We start from the raw sequence: 20,694 nt of genomic DNA, 5'->3' as shown, positions 1-20,694 counted from the left end.
CATAGGGGCCGACCCAGATCTGTGCGCGGGCACAGTTCAGAGAGCCTATAAATAGGCCCCCCTTTGTTCATTTGAAAAGGTTGGATTTTTTTGGAGGCGAAGCCCTGCTGGATTGCAAGACTCAGATCTAAAAAGATTCAAACTTTAGGACTTCGAGACTTGCTCATCCAGATCTGGTGCCTAGCGCGATCGTCAACGCCAAATAAGCAAGAGTTCGAGAGGACCGGATCTCAGATCTACGCAGGCACATCCGGATCAAAGCTTGCCTCTTGAATCCTGAGAATTGGGCGATTGTTTCCTTGTGGGAAACCAATCCCCCCCGGCTATTATTTCCTTCGTGCGAATAATACCCGTCGTACCTGCGTAGATCCGACCGGATCTAGATCTCGCGGTGGTCACGGATAAAATCCCGCGCGCAGCGCCGAAGAACCCACAAAGCGAGCCACACAAAATAGGGTGAGAAAGGAGGAAAACTCAGGTGAGTTGTTCGGACAAACAAAAGGATAAAAAGTTGTAATCTTTCTTTTATTTTTCTTTGATTTCATTGTAACCGCCGATCTTATAAAAAGACCGGATCTTTGTACTCAAAAAAGTTGCTTTATTAGGAGTGCCAATGGAATCAATGAAGAAAGCAACGATTTTCCCTGCGAACAATCTGGCGACCACAGTGGGAGCCGACGATCTCGCCGACGAGATCGATGCGTCGCAGCCGCGGATCTCAATCCCGGTCGTGGAGGAGGTCGAATACAAGTTCGACCAGCAGAAGTTCGAGGAATACTTGTCGTCCTCGTCCGGATCAACCTCCCCCCGCAAGTCCAAAAAGTCCAAGTTCTCCTCCAGGAGAAAAACTTGTTGGTATGAAGACGTTGAAAACACCAACGAAGATCTCGCCCTGCTGGATGCCAAAGCCGCATCGGGCGAGATTCCTTCAATTCCCAACCAGGTCGGATCTGCTCTGGCCAACCCTTCTGCCGCAGGGGGCGTGGTGACTCTCTCGAAGAGAGCCCACCAAAGGCAACGTCAACGCCTTGCGAAACAGTTCGCAAAGGCCATGGAGTCCGTTGACGGGATCCGCTACAACGCGGATCTGAAGAACAAAAGAGGCAAGCAGCCTCAACAATCAATGAATGGTGGTTCCTCCAAGCCGCCAACAATGGAATGGGTCCGTGTCAAACGGAACCGATCGACGCTGGAGGAGCGCACTATCAGCGCAGGCACGGGCTCAAGCTGAAGAAGCCCGTAGGAAGTTGCAGAAAGAGGTGGTCAAGAAGCCGCCATCAACCCGCCAAGTCTGGAGGCCAAAGTCTGAAGCGGCAATTCAGGCTAAGGAGCAACCTTTGCAGCCTCCAACCAAAGTTCAACCTCCGGCGAACCAAGCTAAGTCGCCGAGAATTCCCATAGCTACTCCGGGAGATCATGCAGAATCCTCCCGAAGGAGAAAGTCAGTCTTGGAGCGCCTCGGTCTAATTCCCGACGAGAGAGGCAAGGCTCCAGTCCAAGAGCTGCTTGGGCCCGATAAAGAATCCCCAAACGACGCAACATGCTGGGGGTCGCCGCAACCCTCAACAAGATAAAGAAATCATGGCACCCAAGCGCACTACTTTGCGCATTGAAGTCCAGGAGCCCGTTGAGAATTCACGCCCACAAAGGCGCGTTTCGAGGCGCGTGACTCTCGAAAGTCCGAAGAAGGTAATTCGCTCTCAGAAGGAAATGTTATCGTCTGATGATGATTACGTTATACCTGAGTTTCAAACGGACGAGCTGTACTATCGTGCTGGGGGTACGAGCAAAGCCAGAAAGAGAAGTTCTCGAAGGCTAGAAACTCAGTGCCCTTGTTCAAAGCTCATTCGGGTGGTACTGTCTGAGTGCAACTGCATCAAGGTAGTCCCCGAGAGAATTTCAGTGTTCGAAAGGCTTAGTACCGAAACGCCAAAACCAAAGCATAGGCGTTTCTGGCAAAGAAGAGCAGTGGTTGAAGACGGAGAATTTCCGAGAGTCACCACCAATATGACCAGCAAAAGGATATCGGCACGAGATAATTTCAAGTCGATTCTGAAGGCATCCCGATGTCTAACCCGTCTGCAGTCTGGAGCCATCGCACGAGGAACTTATGGTAGGGTTCGGACAAGATTACCTTCAGAAGATGAAGAATCGGATTCCTGCTCTGCTGCCGCATCAGACAATACGGTGTCCAGTGAAGGACAACCCCGCGAGTCATTCATGATAAGCGCGGATCAAGTGGCCAAGATGCTCGAAGAAGCCATGGCTAAACAACAGGAGAGCTTCAGGTTCGAAATGCAGAGGGTCATGCAAAGTATGAGGGAAATGCATGAGCAACAAATTCAGGCACTGACAAACCAGCAAGGCGAACCAAGTCGTCGCAATCAAGTTCGTCAGGAAGATGAGGATACGAATGAAGCTCGTAATCCTCTCGTCAATGCAGGGGGTGGTAACGAGAATGCTAACGAAGACACAGGTGAAAGCTTGAAGATTAAAAACCTCGAGAGCAAAATCAACACATTGATCTCTGCTCAAGAGACGAAGAAAACAGGCATTCCCTGTCCATACCCAAGAGAGTGGGAATCGATCCCCTATCCGGCGAAGTTCAGTCCGTCCAAAACGTGGCAGGATCTGAAAGTCCGAGGAGAGCAAGCTGAACGTTTCCTCCGAAGGAAGAAGGCCGAGAGGAACCTACCGACGGCTAATCCTCTGGACTCAAACTTCGCCTCTCGTGGTAAGGGCAAGGCACCTGCAGCTGCTGTTGGTGCTAATCGAATGTCACAACAGCAATCCCGAAGGCAGCAAAAGACTTCGGGTCCGAGACTCCAAAGAGAGTATTCCTTCAAGGACGAAGACGTTCCAGCCATCTTCGAATCCCTCCTTGGAAGCAACAAGATCAAGCTACCACCTATCACGAATCAGGAGGAAGCTGACAACACTACGGACCCAAAGTACTGTGCATACTACAGGAGGGTCGTTCATCCCACCAATAATTGCTTTGCTCTCAAGAATAGCATTCAGACCTTGGTTGAAGCCGGCGTTATATCGCTCAATTAAGTCGAGACTCCAAAGAGAATACGAGTATAAACTGTTTCTCAATCCTCCAACAGGTGCAAGAGGTTAAACTGCTCCCTACGATACTCCAACAGGTATATGAGTCTAAACTGTTTCCTTTCTTTCACGGGAAGTTCCTGGAGAATACCATGCTTGATATTCTTAAGGATAACCCGGACACCCAACCGAGTACAATACCATACCCAGTTTTGCAAAGGAAGCTGGGGGTGGATGATTCATGTAACGGGAAGTTCCCAAAAGAAATCCATATAGTGTATTCTTAGGGATAATCCGGTCACCACAGCAAGATGATGACAAACCGAGCGATCAAACCTTCCTACAGTTAGGATCGTCTTAAACCTCCCAATTGGTCAAACCTTCCTATAGTTAGGACCACAGTCAAAATCCCCTCTTGATTCCTCCAATGAACGAGAGGTCTACTTTCAAATCAAGTGATCAAACCTTCCTATAGTTAGGGTCACCTCAAACTCCCATTTGGCCAAACCTTCCTACAGTTAGGGTCAAAACCATAATTCACTCTCGATAAACGAGAAATTCACCTTTAGTTCGGTAATCAAACATTCTGACAGTTAGGATCATCCGAAGTTTTCGATTCTCGGAGTGGAGGTACCACTCCTAGTTTCATCGTTCCGGATTCTGGGGGTGGAGATCCCACCTCTAGTCTCCTTTCCAGCTGAAGATAGAATATAAAACTCTTCTTCAGTGTCGGGAGATAGAATATAAAATTCTTCCTCTCCCATTTCGGGTTCGTCTTTGCCCCAAGAGAAGACATCACCTTTTTCAACTCTCAAAATCTGTGCCTCACAGGTACAGGGAATTTTATCCCGAATCCTAAGTAGGGATAAGTCAACGCCTAATACGTGTTGCCAGTTTAGTCTTTTACCGATTGAAAAAGACACTAGAATTCCAGTCTAGGAAGTTTATCCCGAATCCTAAGCAGGGATAAGTCTGCGCCTAACACGCGCTGCCGGTTTAGTCTTTTTTCGTAGAAAAATATACCAGAGTTCGATTCTGGGGTATTTTATCCTGAAACCTAAGCAATGATAAGTCTGCGCTTAACCCGCGCTACTGGTTAGTTCTTAACCGTTGAAAAGAACACACGTTCACATATTCAACATTGTGACAGGTTGTTATTAATAACACCAGAATCCATGCCTTACACGCATGGGGAATTTCATCCTGAATCCTAAGAAAGGATATGTCGTCGCCTAACACGCGTCACCGGTTTAGTCTTTCGCCGACTGAAAAAGACACCAGGGTCTAAGCCTGGGGAATTTTATCCCGAAGCCTAAGAAGGGATAAGTCGTCGTCTAATACGCGGCGCTGGGTACCTTTTCCCTATAAGAAATGGTTAACCCTATGTATTCAACATCATAGCACAAAGTCTCAGAGAATTCACTCTCTTAGCATAACGTTACATGCGGAACGGATTTAGACAATCCGCATGCTAGCCCGACTCAAACGGTAGTCGGTAAAGGCTAATCAAATCCGTTGAAGGCTGGGGGTTAGCCAAAAATCCTAAAGTCAATGCCTAACACGTGTCGCCGGGTAGTCTATTCTCGTGAGAAAGACGAAGTCTACGTATTCAATATCGTAGCACTAAGAGCGTTAACTCTCTTAGCACAACGTTACATGCGGAACGGATTTAGACAATCCGCATGCTAGCCCGACTCAAACGGTAGTCGGTAAAGGCTAATCAAATCCGTTGATGGCTGAGGGTTTGCCAAAAATCCTATAAATACGAAAGTCATTGATGCATCAGCTTCATTAGTTGGTCTCGTGACTTGAGCATCCAACGACATTCAAAACCCTAGGGTCAACACCGGTCAACGCGTAACCCTAGGTCAACGCCAGTCAATGCGTTGCGATCATAAAGTCAATGTACGACATTCAAAACCCTAAGGTTAACGCCGGACAACGCGTAACCTTAGGTCAAAGCTGTTCAACGCATTGCGATCATAAAGTCAACGTACGACATTCAAAACCCTAAGGTTAACGTCGGACAACGCGTAACCTTAGGTCAACGCCGTTCAACGCGTTGCGATCAAACAGTCAACGTACAACATTCAAAACCCTAGGGTTAACGCCGGACAACGCGTAACCCTAGGTCAACGCCAGTCAACGCGTTGCGACCAAACAGTCAACGTACGACATTCGTAACCCTAGGGTCAACGCCGGTCAACGCGTAACCCTAGGTCAACGCCGATCAATGTGTTACAATGAAAGAATCAATACTCCGAAAAGTATACGAGTATAAACTGCTTCTTAATACTCCAATAAGGTATATGAGGATAAACTATTCCCTAATTTTGGTTGAGAAGTTCCTGGAGAATATTTTTCTAAATATTCTTAAGGATAACTCAACAAAACTACGCCGGACAACGCGTCGCAAATAAAGACTCGACGCCAACAATCGATGGTCAGCTAAAGATTAGAAAATCAGGAATCGACTTCAAGTTTAAAATTTCGACAACGGTTAAACAATAAATGCAGCACCGGAACTCTTACAGACATTCGACAAGGCACCGAATAGCCTGGAGAATTGAAGGAATCAAGAACAGAAGTCATTCCAAGGTCCCGTTACACCGACTGAAGGTTAGGACAATCATATCCAAAGTATTCCAGACTCTTCTATAAAAGAACGAGGCTGAAATACTTTGGAGGGGGTATCTGTAGGCATATAAAATTGCTTATAGGTCCCCTAGCATAGCTCGGCACAAACCGACAAACCAACGAGGCGATGAGGTTGACGAATCGAGCGCAAGCAACGGAATACATCCATTCGCGTGTGGAATCAAGCTCCAACCTTTCAAAAATGAGCCTACAGCCCTCTATTTATAGGCATTGAAAGCGGATCTGGGCCCAGATCTGGGCCCAGATCCGCTTTCAATGCCTATAAATAGAGGGCTGTAGGTTCATTTGTTCGAGGTTGGATTTTTTGGAGGCGAAGCCCTGCTGGATTGAAGACTCAGATCTAAAAAAGATTCAAGCTTTAGGGTTTCGAGGACTTGCTCATCCAGATTTGGTGCTCGGCGATCGTCAACGCCAAATAAGGCAAGAGTTCGAGAGGACCGGATCTCAGATCTACGCAGGCACACTCCGGATCAAAGCTTGGCCTTTGATCCTGAGATTTGGGCGATTGTTTCCTTGGTGAACCAATCCCCCCCGGCTATTATTTCCTTCGTGGAATAATACCCGTCGTACTGCGTAGATCCGACCGGATCTAGATCTCGCGGTGGTCCACGGATAAATCCCGGCGCAGGCGAAGAACCCACAAAGCGAGCGACCACAAAATAGGAGCTCGTGATTTGTTCGACAAACAAGGATAAAAAGTTGTAATCTTTCTTTTATTTTCTTTGATTTTCATTGTAACCGGATCTTATAAAAAGACCGGATCTTTGTAACTCAAAAAAGTTGTTATTTAAGAGTGCAATGGAATCAATGAAGAAATACACGATTTTTCCCGCGAACAAACCCTAGTCCCTGTGGGATCGACCTTGATAGCTACAACGAGTCTTTGCGCTTGCAGATTTTGCCTACCAAGTTTTTGGCGCCGTTGCTGGGGACTACGGTGTTAATATTGAGTGTTTACGTCATTAAGCTAGACTAGATTTTTTTATTTTATTTTTATTCTCTTCGCTACTTACTTTCTTTTATGCAAGGGCATCAAACAGAAGTACACAACGAAAACAATCCTTAATTATCGGTGACTCTTGCAGAGATAAGAAGGTATATAAGGGAGCAAAGGAACACAAAACAAGCTACAATGGGTGATCTGAGTCAGCTTCTGAAGGATCTCGCTGCCCTAAATGCTCAAGGCACGCATTCAAGTATTACAAGGCCCACTGTTGAAGCTAATAATTTTGAGCTAAAACCATCACTGCTCTCAATGGTTCAGCAAAATCAGTTTGGAGGAGGTGTTACTGAAGACCTGAATCTCCACCTGTCAATTTTCTTAGAGTATTTGCGACACTTTGAAGCTTAATGGAGTGACCAATGATGCTATTCGACTCAGATTATTTCCGTTCTCTTTAAAGGACAAGGCTAGGGCTTAGTTGCACTCATTGCCCGCTGGGTCCATCACCACTTGGGATCAGTTGTCCAGGGCATTTCTTGCAAAGTATTTTCCCCTAAGTAAAACAGCACAGATGAGGAACCGGATCACAAGCTTTGTACAGAAGGAAGGAGAGTCACTCTATGAAGCTTGAGAACGCTACAAGGAATTATTGAGGATGTGCCCTCACCATGGACTGGAGAAGTGGTTAATTGTTCACACCTTTTACAACGGGCTCACTTACAACACTCGGATGACTGTTGATGCTGCTGCAGGAGGAGCTTTGATGAACAAAACAATAGATGAGGCATACACTCTCATTGAAGACATGGCTCAAAATCACTATCAATGGGCGAACGAGCGGGCTCAGACATCAAAAGGTGACAAGTATAAAATAGATGCTTTAGATCATATATCCTCTAAAGTTGACGCTTTTCTTAAAAAGGTTTAAAGCTTGAGTATTAATTCTGTGGCGTCTACTTCAATTGCATGTGAGATATACGCTTAATTATGTGGGTCATTCTGCACTTGAATGTCAATTTGGAAACCCCTCATCCCTTAATACTTTTGATAATGAACATGTTAACTATGTTAATAACTTTAATCAGAAGGGAGACCCTTTCTCCAACACTTATAATCTGGGGTGGAGGAATCATCCTAATTTTTCTTATAGAAACCCACCTAGAAATTCCATGCCCGCATCTAATTTTGGTCCACCTGGTTTTCGTGCTCCCTAATCTAATCTCCCTCCCCAAAGGTCTAATTTGGAAAATATGATGGAAAAGTTTGTGATGACTCAGTCAAAATTGAATGAAGAGTTTAAACAACAACAAACCACGAATGAGGTAGTAAAACAATTGGCCTCTAAGATGGATTCCCTAGCTACGCATAACAAGATGTTAGAGACACAAATCACTCAATTGGCGCAAAATGCTAGCTCTTCCTCTAGGCCTTCAGGCATACTACCTGCACAACCTGAGACGAATCCCAGAGGTCATGTGAATGCTATAACCCTTAGGAGTGGAAAACAATATGAGGGACCTAAGATGAAGGAAAATGATGGGGGAGATGATCATCATGAAGAGAAAAGTAAAATTGTGATAGATGTGGATAATGAGACCTAGATGCAGGAAGAAGAAAACGTTGAGAAATATGTGGCCCCCGCTCCTTACAAAGCCTCCTCTACCCTTTCCCCAAAGGTTAGCTAAGGCTAAGTTAGAAAAGCAGTTCGGAAAATTTTTAGAGATTTTGAAAAAGTTGCACATTAATATCTCGTTCACTGAAGCTATCTCTCAAATGTCTTCCTATGCTAAGTTCTTGAAAGAGATCCTATCCAATAAAAGGAAGTTCGAAGAATACGAGACTGTGGCCCTTACTGAGGAATGTAGTGCTATCATCCAGAATAAGCTGCCTCCTAAGCTTAAGGATCCAGGTTCATTTTCTATTTCTTGTGTTATTAGTAATGTCTCTATTAACCGTGCTTTGTGTGATTTAGGTGCAAGCGTAAGTTTGATGCCGATGTCTATTTCTAAGAAGCTTGGCATAGGTAATTTGAAGCCAACCACGATATCACTCCAATTGGCGGATCGATCGGTAAAATATCCGGTAGGTATACTTAAAGATGTACCTATCCAGGTCGGTAAGTTCTTTATCCCGATCGATTTCGTTATTTTGGAAATAGAAGAAGATTCTAACATTCCAATTATATTAGGAAGACCCTTCCTTGCTACTGCAGGTGCCATAATTGATGTTAAAAATGAAAGGCTCTCTTTAAATATTAGAGGGGAGACGGTAGAATTTGATTTAAGCAATACTATGAAACTCCCTCTAACTGATAAAATTTGTTACAGGGTCGACGTCATTGACAAGTGTACACATGAGCAAATTGCAAACAATAACTCAGCTGATCCACTTGAAAAATGTTTGGTAAGTGATGGTTCAATAAATGATGAAGACCCCGAGGTAGCCGCGTATGCTCAATCTTTAGAATCAACATCAACTGCTCCACTTCGAAATGCTGGGGTAATCTATCCTATTTCTGATAGTGAATGGGTTAGTCCGGTCCATGTGGTTCCTAAAAAAGGGGGTGTGACCGTAGTCAAGAATGCGAATAATGAACTTATCCCTACTAGGACGGTTACGGGTTGGAGGATGTGCATTGATTATAGAAAGTTGAACAAGGCAACCCGAAAAGATCATTTTCCACTTCCCTTTGTAGACCAGATGTTGGAAAGGTTGGCAAGGCATTCCTATTTTTGTTATTTAGATGGCTATTCGAGGTTTTTCCAAATCCCTATTCATCCTAGTGACCAGGAAAAGAGCACTTTTACCTGTCCCTATGGGACCTTTGCTTATAGGCGCATGTCTTTCGGTCTTTGTAATGCCCCTACTACTTTTCAACGATGTATGATGGAAGGCGCATGTCTTTCGGTCTTTGTAATGCCCCTACTACTTTTCAACGATGTATGATGGCAATTTTCTCTGATTTTATAGAAGACATTATGGATGTGTTTATGGATGACTTCTCCATGTATGGGACTACTTTTGATGGTTGTTTCGCTAACTTGTCACGAGTTTTGCAGTGTTGCGAAGAAGTTAATTTAGTCCTAAATTAGGAGAAATGCCATTTTATGGTAAGGGATGGAATAGTTCTAGGACACAAGGTGTCTGAGCAAGGAATTAAAGTTGATCGTGCAAAAGTGGAAATCATTGAAAAATTGCTGCCACCAACGTCGGTTAGGGGAGTAGGAAGTTTCTTGGGACATGCCGGTTTCTATCGGCGTTTCATCAAAGACTTTTCAAAAATTGCAAAACCCTTAACTAAACTTCTTCTTAAAGATGCTCCCTATGATTTCAGTGATGAATGTCTTGATGCTTTTTGTAGGTTGATGGAAGCATTGATAACAGCTCCTATTATGCAACCGTCGGATTGGAGTCTCCCATTTGAAGTCATGACTGATGCAAGTGATTACGCGGTTGGTGCTGTGTTGGGTCAAAGAAAGGAAAAGATAGTTCATGCAATTTATTATACTAGTCATACTCTTGATGAGGCCCAAGTTAACTATGCTACCACTGAAAAGGAGCTATTAGCAGTTGTTTTCACCTTTGACAAGTTCAGGTCTTACTTAGTGGGGGTCCAAAGTCATCGTTTATACCGATCATTCCGCCATCAAATATCTTTTGAGCAAGCAAGATGCCAAGCCTAGGTTGATTCGATGGATACTACTTTTGTAAGAATTTGACCTAGAGATAAAGGATAAGAAAGGGACAGAAAATTTGGTGGCAGGCCATTTGTCGAGGATGAAACAAGAATCACATGATAAGGAGGATAAACTACCTATCGACGACTCTTTCCCAGATGATCAATCGTTAGCCCATAGAAAGATTGGATGCACCATGGTATTGGCGGACTTCGTCAAACTACATAGTGTGTGGAGTCTTACCTTTTGGACTCTGAGCTATCAACAGAAGAAGAAGTTTTTGCTGACTTGAGTATTAATTTTTGGGATGAACCGTTTCTATACAAATGGTGTGCTTGATGGGATGTTCAGAAGGTGTATTCCTGAAGATGAGGTTGCCAGTATTCTACAATCAGGTTTCTATTGGCCGAGTCTTTTCCGGGATACAAATCAGTTTGTGAAATCTTGTGATAATTGTCAGAGGACCGGGAACATTTCGAAGCGACATGAGATGACTTTACACTCCATCTTGGAAATTGAGGTCTTTGATGTGTGGGGGCATAGATTTCATGGGACCGTTTCCGTCATCGTGTAACAACAAGTTCATCTTAGTGGTGGTGGACTACATCTCCAAATGGGTAGAAGCGATAACATCCCCCACCAACGATGCTAAATTTGTTGTGAAACTATTCAAGAACGTTATTTTTCCAAGATTTGGGGTGCCACGGACGGTAATCAGTGATGGAGGTTCACACTTCATTGAAAGAAAATTCGAAGCTCTCTTAAGACAATATGGGGTCACCCATAAGGTTGCCACGCCATATCGTCCTCAAACTAGTGGTCAAGTGGAGGTTTCGAATCGTGAAATTAAGAGTATTTTGGAGAAAACAGTTAATCGTTCAAGAAAGGATTGGTCTATGAAACTCACAGATACCTTATGGGCCTATCGAATTGCCTACAAAACACCCATAGGTATGACACCATTCAAATTGGTATATGGAAAATCGTGTCATCTCCCAGTTGAGTTAGAGCATAAAGCGTATTGGGCTATCAAGTTGCTCAATTTCGATATGAAGACCATCGGTGAGAAAAGAAAGCTTCAACTTCATGAGCTAGATGAGCTACGATTAGATTCCTATGAGAATGCTCGCATTTATAAAGAAAAGACTAAACGATGGCACGATAAGAATATCCTTCGAAGAGAGTTTAATCAAGGATATATGGTGCTACTGTTCAACTCTCCTTTGAAGCTTTTTCCGGGCAAGCTCAAGTCTAGGTGGTCCGGACCTTTTCAAATCCGTGAGGTTTTTCCTAGTGGAGTTGTTGAAGTTTGGAGTGAAACAATGGGATCTTTCAAGGTGAATGGGCAACAATTGAAGCATTACATTATAGGGGAACAACACGAGAAAGGGGTCACGTATACCCTTTCAGATCCCCCTTCGTCGGAGAATTAAAAGAAAAAGGGGTCGAGCTCATGACCATAAACGAGCGCTTCTTGGGAGGCAACCCAACTTTTCATCCATTTTTTAATCTTATTTTATTTAATTTTAATTTCATTTTTTAGGCAATTGGATCGGCACAAATTTAACTTATAAGATTTTCAATCATGCAGTTGAGAAGAAAGGAGGACATGGCATCGAAAAAAAAATTACAGAAAAAGAAGTTAAAATAGGATGACAGACTCTACCACACCCAGGGGTGGTGTAGACCACACCCATGGTCCGCAGGAAGAAAAATTTCAGAGCCTACCACACCCAGAGGTGGTGTAGACCACACCCATGGTCTACAGGATGCAGGAAGAAAAATTTCAGAGCCTACCACACCCAGAGGTGGTGTAGACCACACCCATGGTCTACAGGATGAAAAGAACCCAGAACCTACCACAACTGTATGCCACACCCGTGGTTCAAAAAAAAAAACCCTCTTTCTTCCATCCCCGTGACCTAGCTTATCAAAACTCCTCCCCTTCTCTTTCGTTCCAACGCAGACCCCTTTCAATTTCTCTGACCTAACCCTTCTTCATCGCCCTCCACCAAGTTGCTGACCGCCGAGCGCCAGATCTCGTCTCTCCCCCTTTCCAACTTCGCTCCGCCTTCTTCCCTTACAACTAGCGCGCCTCTCTCCTCCTCATCACCGAAGCCATCCCTCTTTCTTCTCTGACCAACACGACCGCCTCCACCTTCTCTCTCCGACCAGACCATCAACCTCCGCCGCTCATCACCACCGACCGCCCGTTTCTTCATCTCCCCGACTTCGACTACGCCGTCATCTTTGACCGCCGACCGGCTCCTCTCATCATCGCGGAGGTGGTTCTTGGCATTGAAGCTATACACGAAAGCAATTATGTTCACAAAGATTTTGGATTGTGCAAGCTTTCAGATTTTGGATTGTGCAAGAATTTGGATTGCAATAATGAAAGGGATGATGGCATTACGCAAACAGTGAACCGTGAGGGGATTTTTCAGACTGATGTGCAGTAACTTACGGAGACAGATGCACAAGCCGAACAATTAGAGCTTTGGAGAAAAAATCCACGAACTTTAGCTTATTCGACTGTCACCACCCCCGACTATATTGCGCCCAAAAATTTATCAAAGAAGGGGTATGGAATGGAATGCGATTGGTGGTCACTTGGGGCTATTATGTATGAAATGCTCATGGGTTATCCTCTATTTCAGTCTAAGGAAGCTCTGGCAACATGCTGAAAGGATTGGCACATGAAATGTTGAGGAAATAAAGGCTCATCCTTGGTTTGAAGGCATTCAATGGGATAAATTGTATCACATAGAGGCTGTTTACATACCTGAAGTCAATCATGAATTAGTTACCCAAAACTTTGATAAATTTGATGAGGCACAGTTAGAGAATGAGAAACAAATTCCATTAAGACCGGCACCAGGAGATAAGACAATTTCGTCGAAAGACCTGAAATTTGTGGGTTACACATTCAAAATTTTTCAAATCGTCAACAATCATGGGCAACATCAAAAAGCAGATTTGACGAAAAAGAAGAAAAAGGTCCCTTCTGTTAAATATATCTTCAACACAAATTGATGCAGTCTTTTCATGAGTGGCAATGCCGCCAGGATGCCACCACTCCGCCTCCTCCTGACTAGTGAGTTGGTATGCCCTCTGCACCCTTGCACTAATTTCTATCTTATTACATTGAAGACAATGTAGATCTTCAGCTTGGGGGTGTGGGTTTTTCATTCATTGGTTGCCCGTCTATAATTGCCTATTTTTCTTTTATTTTGGTTTTTCTTTTGCTTTGTTTCTCCTTCCAAAACAAAAAAAAAACAAAATAGGGAAATGATCTCCTGATGATGACATGAATGTTTAACCTTTATCGATCATTGAGCTAGATAGATACTCATTAATCGGGACTTGACAACGTCTTATACCATCTTTCAACTGATTCTCAAAGGCTTTTGATTACAAGTTAACAATATGGGAGAACCAGACTTGAATGGTCTCTTGTCTTATAGGATTTAGCATTTATGTGGCTAGCATCATAACTATTACTCTATTGAGATAAGAGGGAAATTAAATTTGGTAGACAAGTAAAACCGGTGAGATCTTGAGCCTGAAATTGGATGCATTACATATCCAATCATTATTTTCTTTTCTTGTGTGATATTCTCCAATGGTGTAGGATACTAGAACTTGCATTGAATCTCTTCAAGGCCACATATAACTTTTGTATGCATAAAAGGTGATTGAGGCACATTTTTGTTTATAGTCCACATTAGCCAAATAGCCTACCATGCACTATTGTTCCCTTTTGATTAGCCCCATTGATCCTATGAGCCTAATTTTTGTTGATTAAACCCACATATGTAACCTTCAAATTTTGATTTTATTCCTTACCCATTGTCTAAGCTAGTGGAGCACATTTTATGATACAATGGGTTATGTGAGTAATGCGGTGTAAGCTTAGGGGTGTGAAAGTAGGCGTTTGCTTCCTTCTCATAATTCTTTCGAAAAAAAAGAAAAAAAACTAATTCAAAAAAAAAAGATGAATAAAGTGTCATCTTTATGGTGTATGTAATTGCGGGTATCGAAAGAATTTATTATGGCATACTAAAAGATGTAGTTGGAAGAAGTTCTTTAATAGATGATGGAGTTTGTGTAGATATCATTGATCTTACTTTGAGATCTAATCTTTTGCAATCATAGCTCCACTAGTGATAGGCTTTCAACCAATCCCAAATATCTATCCTACCCTTTTGACCCTAGCCCCATTACAACCAAATAAAAGACCTCATGATTTTGTTGCATGCATTAGTTTTCGAAGTGGTAGAGAATTGAGATGAAATGCAAGCTTATGATTAGTTTTCGAAGTGGTAGAGAATTGAGATGAAATGCAAGCTTATGGATTGAATACATCCATTTGGAAAAATTTTGAGCGATACAATCCCATCCTTAAACACATGAGAGATTGAGCGTCCACTTATCCTAAAGTGAGGTCTACCAATTTAACTACCCGAAGGTCTCAATTTTAGTACTTCGGGATTGAAGCTAGTTACATGAATTTCTTTTTTCTACTTTGACTTGAGAATTGGATAGGATGGCTATCCTTGACTTGTGATGCTTGTGATCGTAAATAAATTTTAAAATGTGATTTTGTTGAGAGTTTTGGAAATTAATTTGTTAAGTCCCGATGAAAAGTCTTTGTTTTGTGATATGTTTGATATTGGTTAAAGGATTGATGAGGGTGTGATCCCTACTCTATTTGGCTTTTACTCCTCCTAATTTTTATTGTTTATTTGCTTGAGGACAAGCAAAAGTCTAAGCTTGGGGAGTTGATAAACACATAAAATATGCATTATCTTAGTGTGTTTAAAGCACGATTTACGAATGTTTAATGCATATTTCGTATTTAGATCGAGGATACTGTTGTGGTTTGTGGTCTTATATGTAGGTATTGGCTCAAGTTGAAAGATTTGATGATCGTTGGAAGTTATACAAGAGTTTGAAGCAACAACAAGATTTCGATGGCATGGTTCGTGAAGAAAACGGATGCATGAGTATGAAGAATTAGAAATTCAACCATGATACAGTTCGAATCAAGAAAAACTCAAAAGATAAAAGTTGTATATATCTTCAACTGATTTCCAGCTCAATTTCAATCACCTCATTTCGAGGTCGGAAGAAGAAGTTACGGCCAAAATACCAAAACCTATACAAAGAAGCACAAAATCAGCAAAACAGCCTCTACCACACCCTGGTGTGGTGCAGACCACACCTGTGACGCGGGAATTAGTTATTTTCCAGATTTTTAAGGACATATAAATAGATGTTTTAACTTAGGGTTGGGATCTCTTTTGTTAGGTTCTCTTAGCCAACAATTAGCAATTATTTTGGAGTTCAAGTATTGAAGAAAGACATTAATCTCTTGTACAAGATTGGATTGCAAGTTTTGATTTTGGAGATTTCAATTGAAAGACGGGTTAATTCTTTTCTCTCTTTGATTTATTTCTTCTTATGATTGATTTGCATAATTATTTGATGTATTCTCTTATTCCAATCATGTGTGAGTAGATTTCTTGTCTAGGGTTGGGAAAGAACCCAACTTTTTGGTGATTGATGATGAATTAATATATGTTCTTGGTGAAAGTTTAAATCTTTGAACTTGATTTCTAGTGTTTTAATTTTGTTGATTCGCTTGATCACCGTATTAGCAATCATAGGTAATTAATTGAAGGACTGAAAGGTGAAGATTAATACCGGATCTCTAGAAATTAAGCAGGGAGCTCGAACCACGAAAGTAGGCTAGATTCCTTGGGGATTTGATTTGGGTTAGCATAAAGCTTAATGGGTTTAACTTAATCTTAATTCTACGAAAGTAGGTTAATTGAGATTAATTAGGCACGATCTTTAGACCTTGAAAGAGGCTTTAGATTAATTTAGGTTAATTCACCCTTTTTAGTTTAAACCAACACCGAGAACTGAAATAATTCATCATTGAGCATCGAAGTTGTGGTGATAACCCAATCCTGGCTCTTCATTATATTGAATTCCACCTGATTAGTTATTATTTTATTTCTTTTAATTTTCATCTCTTCTGATATACTCATTAGTTTAGCTAGTCGAATAACGTGAGATCTGGTAATTAACCCTAGTCCCTGTGGGATCGACCTTCATAGCTACAATGAGTCTGTGCACTTGAAGATTTTGCCTATCAAGTTTTTGGTGCCGTTGTCGGGGACTACGGTGTTAATATTGAGTGTTTACGTTATTAAGCTAGACTAGATTTTTTTTTATTTTATTTTTACTCTTCGCTACTCACTTTCTTTTATGCAAGGGCATCAAACAGAAGTACACAACGAAAACAATCCTGAATTATCGGTGACTCTTGTAGAGATAAGAAGGTATATAAGGGAGCAAAGGAACACAGAACAAGCTACAATGGGTGATCAGAATCAGCTTCTTAAGGATTTCGCTACCCTAAATGCTTAAGGCACGCATTCGAGTATTACAAGGCCCACTGTTGAAGCTAATAATTTTGAGCTAAAACCATCACTGCTCTCAATGGTTCAGCAAAATCAGTTTGGAGGAGGTGCTACTGAAGACCTGAATCTCCACCTGTCAATTTTCTTGGAGTATTGCGACACTTTGAAGCTTAATGGAGTGACCAATGATGCTATTCGACTCAGATTATTTCCGTTCTCTTTAAAGGACAACGCTAGGGCTTGGTTGCACTCATTGCCCGCTGGGTCCATCACCACTTGGGATTAGTTGTCCAGGGCATTTCTTGCAAAGTATTTTCCCCCAAGTAAAACAGCACAGATGAGGAACTGGATCACAAGCTTTGTACAGAAGGAAGGAGAGTCACTCTATGAAGCTTGGGAACGCTACAAGGAATTATTGAGGATGTGCCCTCACCATGGACTGGAGAAGTGGTTAATTGTTCACACCTTCCACAACAGGCTCACTTACAACACTCGGATGACTGTTGATGCTGCTGCAGGAGGAGCTTTGATGAACAAAACTATAGATGAGACATACACTCTCATTAAAGACATGGCTCAAAATCACTATCAATGGGCGAACGAGCGGGCTCAGACATCAAAAGGTGGCAAGTATGAAATAGATGCTTTAGATCATATATCCTCTAAAGTTGATGCTTTATTTAAAAAGGTTGAAAGCTTGAGTATTTATTCTGTGGCGTCTACTTCAATTGCATGTGTGATATGCGGTTATGTGGGTCATTCTGCACTTGAATGTCAATTAGGAAACCCCTCATCCCTTAATACTTCTGATAATAAACATGTTAACTATGTTAATAACTTTAATCAGAAGGGAGACCCTTTCTCCAACACTTATAATCCGGGGTAGAGGAATCTTCCTAATTTTTCCTATAGAAACCCACCTGGAAATTCCATGCCCGCATCTAATTTTGGTCCACCTGGTTTTCGTGCTTCCCAATCTAATCTCCCTCCCCAAAGGTCTAATTTGGAAAATATGATGGAAAAGTTTGTGATGGCTCAGTCAAAATTGAATGAAGAGTTTAAACAACAACAACAAACCACGAATGAGGTAGTAAAACAATTGGCCTCTAAGATGGATTCCCTAGCTACGCATAACAAGATGTTAGAGACATAAATCACTCAATTGGCGCAAAATGATAGCTCTTCCTCTAGGCCTTCAGGCATGCTACCTGGACAACCTAAGACGAATCCCAGAGGTCATGCGAATGCTATAACCCTTAGGAGTGAAAAACAATATGAGGGACCTAAGATGAAGGAAAAAGATGGGGGAGATGGTCATCATGAAGAGAAAAGTAAAATTGTGATAGATGTGGATAATGAGACCCAGATGCAGGAAGAAGAAAAAGTTAAGAAATATGTGGCCCCCGCTCCTTACAAAGCCTCCTTTTTAGACGTTTTCTTTTAGTTTTTTTTTTCGTGATTAGAAAAATATCAACTGCCCTTTCAAATATAAAAATTATAAATAACCCCCAAAAAGTCCAAAAACTACGAACAAGTACTCTCTAAGATAACAAAAACTACAAATAGACTCATAACAAAACTAAAATTCTAAATAAGTCATGAAAAATCAGGAAACTTCAAACAACCCCTTCAACCCTTGAGAAATCTAGGATTTACAAATTAATAGCACCATAAAATTTAGAAAATTATAAACTATTCCCTTTTAAAATCTAAAATTACAAACAATCCTCTTAACAGTTCATAAGTTGAAATAGATCCTTGAAATTTTAGAGATAACCCCCTAAAAATTTTACAACTAATCCCTTGAAAGCTTTAAAAATTACAAGTACCCCCTTAAAAGTTTTACAATTAGCTCGTTGAAATTTATATTACTAGCCCCATGAAAGTTGTGTAAATAACAAGCACTATTTTGAAAATCTTAAAACATTACAAAGGGTTTTCTTCTAGAAACCATCTCATATTTAAAGTCATTTTACGCAAACCACGTCATATTCCTAATTTATACATAAACCACGTAAAAAGTTAGTTTTCCTTCCTATCAACCACCTGACCTTACTTTGCCGCTAAAAGTTGCATAAATAACAAGCACTCTTCTCATAACTTTAAAATAGCACAAAGGGTTTTCTTATGAAAACCGTCTCATATTTAAGGTCATTTTACGCGAACGACATTATATTTCTAACTTATACATAAATAACCTAAAAGCTAGTTTCCTTTCCAATCAATCACGTGACCCCACTATGGAGCAAATTTTTTTTCTAAATTGGGAACAAAAACATTCTATTTGGGTGGTCTACATATAAATTAGAAGTATAAGATGGTTTCCATAAAATGTCCCCAAGCAAGCATAAGGTGGTTTTCAAGAAGAAACCATGTTACAAGCAACTCCTTAATAGTTTTACAGAAAGCCTTTGAAAGTCTAAAAAAATATTAGACGCACCCGTCCCCGAGCTGAGTTTACAAAAAACCAATGAATATTTTAAAAATTACAAATATGTATCCCCAAAAAAAATTTATAAAACAAACCCTGAGAACTTTACAACCACCAGCTGAAAGTTTTTAACAATTACAAGCAAGCCCCAAGACCTAGAAAAATTACAAATAGCCCTGAATATATACTTTCAGAAACCACAAACAGCCCACTGTAGTGCTTCTCTGTCTGGATTTTGATTGCAATTTTTAAGCATGCATGGAAATGGAAATTAACAGAAGAAGGAACCCCAACCGAAAGTGAAGGCCACCAGTAGATGAAGATAAGATGGATTCAAATACGAAAAACTTCACAGCTTCTACGGGACAAATTCTAAATAAATTAACTAGGCATGCACTAAGAATAAGATCATCTTCATCTAAAATTGACCCCCCTGTTTCCATTTACATGTGCATAACACCAGCACAAATACACCAAGGAAAAGCAAAGCCATTTAACCCCCCCTCCCTCTCCCTCCCTCCCTCCCTCCCTCTCTCAATAACAGGGTCTATAAATAGAGAGGAAGTTAGGGCATCAATACCACAGCTTGTATACTCTCTCCTAATTAACTACTTCCCTAAGCTAGTCCCTCCCTACTGCATGGCTCTCCGATTTGAAGTTTCTTCTGCTGAGGGAGCTCATGTGTACAATGTTGCGATGCTCCGTAGTAATGGTCTTCTGGTGCTCACTTCCACGGAACATCGCAACATTGTACACATTAGCTCCCTCGGCAGAAACTTCAAATCGGAGAGCCATGGTAGGGAGGGACTAGCTTAGGGAAGTAGTTAATTAGGAGAGAGTATACAAGCTGTGGTATTGATGCCCTAACTTCCTCTCTATTTATAGACCCTGTTATTGAGAGAGGGAGGGAGGGAGGGAGGGAGGGAGGGGAGAATAAAATGAGTTATGTACTCAGTGTACTCACTCTGATTTTCTACTGACCAAGGGTGGGAGAGAGAGGGAGGGGAAAATAAAATCAGTTATATACTTAGTGTACTCACTCTGATTATCTCACTGACCAAGGGTAGAAGTTAAAACCAAACAGGCATATACTGGAGTATATCCAAAATAAAAGGAAAAAAAATGATTTATCATGAAAGATTGCAATCATTTTTTTTTTTGGTTAGCAATAAGTTCCCAAAAAATGAAGTTTCTATCAAATAGCAAATAAGCTGATATTAGATTAATTTCGACCCAGCTTAACTCTAAGTCAGTAATCCAATTAAACATGGCTCTATTCATGTTAAACCTCTCCGCTCAATCTCCTTATCTGCTACTCAACATTGCAATTGCCAAACAGGTGGTGGATTCTTATGTGAAATTGCAAACGTAAAACAGTCCTTAGCAATTTACAGTGGTGAGGCTAAGAGCTCCTTTTTTTTTGGGTCAATGAATTTTTTTTATTCATGTACCAGATTGAGAAATGTATATACATCAAGATACTCATAACAATGAGATATAAAA

At 41.5% G+C, this 20,694-nt stretch overlaps 1 pseudogene; it reads left to right on the top strand.

The window, feature by feature from the left end:
• Positions 1-20,694, top strand: part of LOC109835517 — a 154,680-nt pseudogene that overhangs the window by 99,957 nt on the left and 34,029 nt on the right.

The sequence above is a fragment of the Asparagus officinalis genome, chromosome 3 (assembly GCF_001876935.1).
Source record: "Asparagus officinalis chromosome 3, Aspof.V1, whole genome shotgun sequence".
Taxonomy (NCBI): domain Eukaryota; kingdom Viridiplantae; phylum Streptophyta; class Magnoliopsida; order Asparagales; family Asparagaceae; genus Asparagus; species Asparagus officinalis.
The sequence above is the reverse complement of the archived record's forward strand: the minus strand, read 5'-3'. Positions and strand labels throughout refer to the sequence as shown.